The sequence below is a fragment of the Vidua macroura genome, chromosome 9 (assembly GCF_024509145.1).
Source record: "Vidua macroura isolate BioBank_ID:100142 chromosome 9, ASM2450914v1, whole genome shotgun sequence".
Taxonomy (NCBI): Eukaryota; Metazoa; Chordata; class Aves; order Passeriformes; family Viduidae; genus Vidua; species Vidua macroura.
Genome location: NC_071579.1, coordinates 24,111,425 through 24,118,031, shown reverse-complemented (window position 1 = coordinate 24,118,031; position 6,607 = coordinate 24,111,425).

The window sequence follows — 6,607 nt, the reverse complement described above, 5'->3', positions numbered from 1 at the left end:
TATATATATGTGAAAAACGCCAATCGGTTTTTAAAATTTGTAAAGTTTAATAATAATAACATGGTTATAAAAATAGTAATACAATTAGAGTAATAAAAATTTAGAGTTAGGACAATTACAAGACAATAAAAAGCAAAGAATTCCGGACGTCCGGATGCTCTCGGGCACTTAAGCCACGACAAGCATGCCTTGTGAACAAAGGAATCACCTTAAAAGCAACAGCCTGTTGCATATACAAAACACTTCATGATTATGCATATATTTTATTTAAAACAAGAACTTCGTCTGGTACTTGTCAAAAAGTTTCTGTTAATTCCCAGGCACCTTTGAGTCTAAGTCAGGCTTAAAGAAGTTCGTTTCTGTTGATAAGGAAAGCCATAAATTCCTCTCCTCTGGAAAATTTAGGGGTTTCTGTAATTGTTATCCTTGTGCGAAGAATTCCTTGATTATCTCATCTCTTTCTTGAGATACTTAAAAAGTATCTTACATAGTATAGTTTCTATTTTAACAGTGTGTTATAACCTAAAAATACATTCAACACACTACTTGAGAGAATTAATACAGCATAACTTTCCAACATTACACATATAATATTCATTGTAACTATTGCGTAAAGCCAATCATAAAATATGCATTTTTCACATATATATATATAGCAATGAGAGGACTTGAGATTTATCATGAATTTCTGTGTCAAGTAGGGGTGTTCACAAAGGAGAGAAAAAGGGGAAAAAAAAATAAAAAGTGACTTTTTTTCTGTCCAAAGAAAGATCCTGCCGGGTCTGCTCCCTTCAGGCTGGAGCAGTGCTGGCCCACAGAGGCTGCGCCACAGAAGAGTCAGGGTGTGAGACTGGAGCAGGGAAATCAGGACGAGGGAATCAGCAATGGAGCCATTTCTTCAGGCTCTCCAGCAGCTCGGGCGCTGGCAGTGAGGTGAAGGGAGCCACCTGCACACAAAGGGGTGAAGATGAGAGCGGGGCCATGGCTGCAGCGAATCCTGGCAGCAGGAATTACAGCCCTGGCTGTTGTCATGGGCAGGCAGGAAAAAGCGCCCAGGAAAGAGCAGTGCAGAGGGGGAAGCTGTCCCTTAGCAATTTTGCCTCAGTTTGGCACAATCTTAGGTTATTTTGCGAGCTTCCCTGCTCTGACAGGTTTGACATTACCTAGACTGTGTATGACATTATGGCTGACCCAAAATCTCTGATTATGGGCCAGCATCATTTTCTGTACCCATGGAACAAAGAGCCCAAAGGGGATTTGTGAGGGTTCAGGGCAAAAAAAGCAAACTCAGGGCAGCAGCAATTTTGGTGTAGATTTGTTTTCCTTCCAAGAGAAGGGCAGCTAGCCCTAGGAAGGAGCGGGGCTGTTGCTGTTGCAGGGATCACAGCTGACATGATAAATGAGGGCTGGTGCTCAGCAAGCAATTTAAAGGACAGACATTTTACAGGGTGCAAGCCTGCAGCATTTTGGAGACACACAGCTAAATTATCCTTCTGGCTACACAGGGAAAACCCCATACAACTCGGCGAGATGAGCCAAGTCCTCTGACACATGCAGTTAACCCTTCCATTGCCGGATAGGAAAGGCATCCTCCTCAGGATGAGATTCCACAGAGCTTGTGGGGAAGAGGTGCTGCTCGCAGGCCTTGGAGCACATCCCCCAGAGCCTGTGGGCTCCTGGAGCAGCTGACAGCATTAATAGATCTTGGGAAACCTGACAAATCTCCAGGCACTGTCCATGGATCACAGGGAGTGAAACGTGGCCTTTAGTGCAGTCCAGCAGAGCAAACATATTCAACGCCCTGCAGCTCTTGACAGGACTTTGTCTTTTCTTCCTCCTCCAAGGAGGAAAAGAAGAAAGGGGAAGATGGATTTCCCCTTTGTTGGTTGTTTCACTGGTAAACCTGGGAAATAAATGCAAGAACTTGCTGGTGTCACAGCTGCCCAGCTGACCTTAAACATCACGAAAGCACCTTTGGCACTGTCCCCAGCTCAGTTACATCCTATTTCACTATTCAGTTTATTAAACATCTACACTAATACAGTTACGTACCTTTAAAACATAAAGTGAATATAAGACAAAGCCGAATTCTTGCATCTGTAGGACTTGAGGTGTAAGTGGGCATAGATCACCCCCTGAATATCTAGTGCCTTAACTTTACTTTTTCCCCTGTCTTTTTCAACTCCATCCATTTGCCAAATGGACTTTTTGGGCTTTTATTCCCAAAGCTCTTTCAGAGTTCCATGATGAATGTCAGATATTGCAATTACTGGCTCACTGCACAGAGAGTGGTTTTATAGGAAGGTAATTGGCTATTTTTCCTGGCATGAATAATATTCACAATAATAGCCTCCCTCTCCGTGGCTCTGAGAGCAGTTCTACTGTGTGCTTCTTTTCCCTGCAATGGCAACCAACACACTTTATGGCCCAGGCCAGGCTGGGTCAATAATAAAGGGAAGGGGAGGCAAAATTCCTGCTCCATGTAGAGCAGCTGGAAAGATCTTAGTCATCTTACACCCAACATAGAACTGCTGTGCGTTCCATCCTGCAATGGCTTTTCTCTTCTAACCATTCATGACAAGTCCCAGAGGGAAATCTGGGGTGATGCCAATGTCTGAGTGCAGCCAGTCCTCTCATAAGGCAACCACACTGCAGACCTGGGGCAAGGTGGACATGCAAGAGGGACTTTCTTCACAAATAAACTGGTCAAGTGTTCCAGCAGAAAAAAATATTGTGTTCTTTGTCCAGAAGGGAAGATTGAAGGGCTTGCACAAAGCAACAGGAGCAGCCAGGGACCAGGTCAGCCCTTTCCAGGGCTGTGGGTCCCAGGACAGCCACTGCTTGGCATTCTCTTTTCCACTCTCCTCTCCAAACCAGCACCTTCAGGCAGAGGCTAAGTCCTCCCCTCTTCCCGCTCTCTAATTACACAATTTACTCCTTTTCTACTGTAATCAGCTCCTATTTATACAGCCCTGAGAGATCACAGGATAATCACCATGGGGAATAATCCTGTCATTTCCCTTGCTGTCTCTGCAGGATACTGAGTCCCTCCAGTACAAGCAAGGAGAGGGGAGGATGCCAAATATCTTCCTCAGGGACTCTAGAATTAGGCAAAAAAGCAGTCAAAAATATGTATTGTTTATATTGTTTGTCCACATCAAACAGAGCCTGTCTTGCAGTCACCACCGTGCTATGAGCTTGTGGCACTCCCTGGGTGCCAAGCACCACCCCATTTCTCTGGGACCACTGTTGCACTCAGACCCTGTGGATGCTGTGGTGCTGCACTGACCTCCCTGACTTGTGGGATCGCCCTTCTTTTACACCCTTCCCCCTTTTTTCCTTTCTTTTTGAGGCTCCTTTTTTGGTAGAATGCAGGCCTTCCCCAGTTCCTCACAGAAACTTTTAAGAAATGTTTTGGAAGAACTGGGACCTCTTACCCAGTTCCTCACAAGCAAGAGAACTTTGTAGCAGGCAGAAAACAGCACAAGGGAGAGATAATACAAGAAAATATTCCCTAATGGAAGGACACCTCAGACCTTGTCTAACAGCTCCAGCCATTCTGCAATGGAAAGGAGAGGCGAAAATCTGTAATTATGACCAGAAGGGCAGAGCTACAGCTTTAACAATATTCAGCAGTGCCACCTGGATCTTCTCAGGTGAAGCTTTGAAGGCACCAGGACTGCAGGACGCACCAGCATGGCTTGACCATATTCACTTGAGAAAGTAATTAAATATCCTTCCAGTTAATTCCTTTGCAAACCACGAGAGGGAAACTGACTATGATCATACCGAGTTCCTGCCAGCTGGAGTTGTGATCCCATCTCATCACCACCAGAGACAGCTCATCTGCCCTTCCAACAGAGCCACTTGCTGAGAGGGAAAACCTCGAGTGCTTTGAAAATATTAACTTCAGGGAGAAAAATCCTTTTCCTTTCTGGAGGCCAGGTGCCGTTCTACACGCAGGCAGGTCACAGGCTGGAAGGAGACAGGAGATCCCAGCACTGCTGCTGCTCCTGGCACGATGGCACCTTCCCACCCGAGAGCCCAGAGCGGTGTGAGTCAGCGGCTGATGCACTCCCACCCCCGGCCCCGTCTGGATGCTGAGCTGGCACAGCCTCCAGCTCTTACAGCTGTGCCTGGCAGGGAAGGGCTGACCTTCATCCCACCTCTCACCCCCTCCATCACCCACTGCAGCCTGAGCGCAGCCAGGGCACAGCTCTGTGTCCCCCGGCAGGGTGGCACAGCTGGGTGACCCTGTCCCAGTCACTCTGGGGGCCCTTCACCTTCAAACATTACATACCAGATTTCACTGTTTCTTTTGGCTCGTTGACTGCTGTCCCTTTAGCTCCTGTGGTACCTAATCCTTATTACTGTTAGAAGAGAAAAAAATATATCTTTGCTAATTGTGTTTATTTACAAAAAAGGCAGGCAGGAAGGAAGATATGCAAAATCCTCTTCCCTTAAAGCAGCAAAGGCAAAAGGAGCAGGGAAAAAGCTCTCTAGTGAGCTCTGAGCCCCAGAAATGCTGCAAGCTCACTTTCTTCCTCATAGGTTTGCTGCATCCCTCTCCAAATACCTCCTTGTCCCTGTGCAGGAAATCGAGGACAGAGACCTGCACACCATGCTGAGCCATAGGCCATGGCTTGAGAGTCATGAGATGGAAAAGGGACCAGTGGCACGGAGGCAGGAGGAGAATGTGGGATCAGTGGGGTAGAAGGAAGAGATGGCCTCCAGGTAACGCAACAGCTTCCTCCAGAGGCAAAGCCCTGGACTTCCTACTCCACTGTTCCTGCATCCACCATTAATCACAGTCTCTGGCTCTAATTTCACATTAATCAGCTGATTCCTCTTCAGGCTCTGGCATTGGCTGAAAAGTACCCATAAACAGAAGCTCACCCACCAAGTGATATCCTCTCACTCTGAGAAAAACCATCAGCAGCTTGAGTGCTTCAGGCATTTTCCCACTAGCCAGGACTGCTTTCAGGAGCCAGCCCTTCATTCAAGAGGAAGGCAATCCCCACAGGGTATTTTCTGCTGCACCACCTTTGTGTCTAGTTTTTTTTGGTTTGTTTTGTTTTTTTTGTTTTTTTTGTTTTTTTTTGCCAGAATGTTTTTAAACATGTATAAGTCTGACTCAGCAACCCAAAATACTTCATTTGATGCAAAGCAAAATGTTCTATTTTGTTTACAAGCTAATTAGCTGGTCTTATCTTGCTCACCTTTATAAGCACATGCAAGCCAACAACACAACCTGTGAATATGAAAAAGCCTGGATTTAGGAAACATCAGAATCGAGCTATATTGGCACTTCCAAAAACACATCCCCCCTTTCTTACAGAGAGGATGGGAGGCTGAAATTACTTCCCAAATTCAGCTTGATTTTGCAAATTGGTTTTGCCCTGCTGAAGGTCCATTTTTGCAAGAAATTTACAATCAGTTACAATGTTCCTTGCCAAGCTCAGACACTTAGAGAGCACTCAGAGAGCTGCAGAGCAAATCCAAGGGCAGATCTCAGCCTTATGGACCATGGACAGCCCCTGATCCTGCTGGGTCCTCACCAGGTAATAAGGGATGTGTCACATCTAACCACGTGGGTTAGAGGTGCTGCTGTCCCAAACCCCTTTGTCTTTGTTTAGAGAGCCCTCCCTCTGGCAGGAGGCAAAATATTATTCTGCCACTCATTAAATCTCAATATAAAAATAAAAAAAATCTGTCTTCTATAAGTAATGGCTCAGGACAGAGGAAACATCATTTCACTGAGGCAATTAGAGCAGTCTAATTAAACCCAAGTCTTCCGATCAGGCTCTGCTGATTAAGTGGGTTACAGGCACTCTGGATTGTATTAACGAAATGAATCAGTTAATTATATGACAATCAATAAGAAGCAAAAAGTAGGACAAGCAATTTGCCTTTAAATGACCATCTAAATCCATCAACATGATACATGTTTGTAAGTGTTAAGGGAAGGGGCAGACATGACAGATCTCTTAGGCACTAAGACAGTCATTTCTGATAGCTGCAATTCCTGAAAAGCAAAGAACTGACAGCATCTCCCTGAAGAAAAACAATTGCTTTTTTATAATAGCTTGCAAAACAAACAGGGCATCAGTGAACAAAGCTACTGGGGAAAAAAAACCCAAACAAACAAACAAAAAAAACACCATCAGACTTAGGGCTTTAATAAACTGAAAGTCTTAGTTTAGAGTTGTGAGCTCAAATAGTCAGCACTGCTTTGAACCAGAGACATTGTGGTCTTGAATGATTATCTGACTTAGAGCTCCCATCCAAATTGAAAACCTTGGTGAAGTGGGAACTGGAAAATGACATTGTTAAAGAGGCAATTTTTGCCCTGAAAAGCTCACAGCCTGAATGGAAAGACTTAAAAAAATACAGAGGAAGAACTATTTTGTGAAAAATACAGAACTATCTGTTGTTCTCATTTTGCTGGGTTCAAAAGAGACAGACTGTGAGAGTTTTTTCAGCATTTGTAATGAGGGCTTTTAATCATTTGGGGTTTTTAAAAAAACAACATCAAGATGGCTGTTGAGAAGTTCTCTCTGAAAGGAGGGTTTTCAGTCAAACTAAAAAGCAATAACATTTTCAGGAA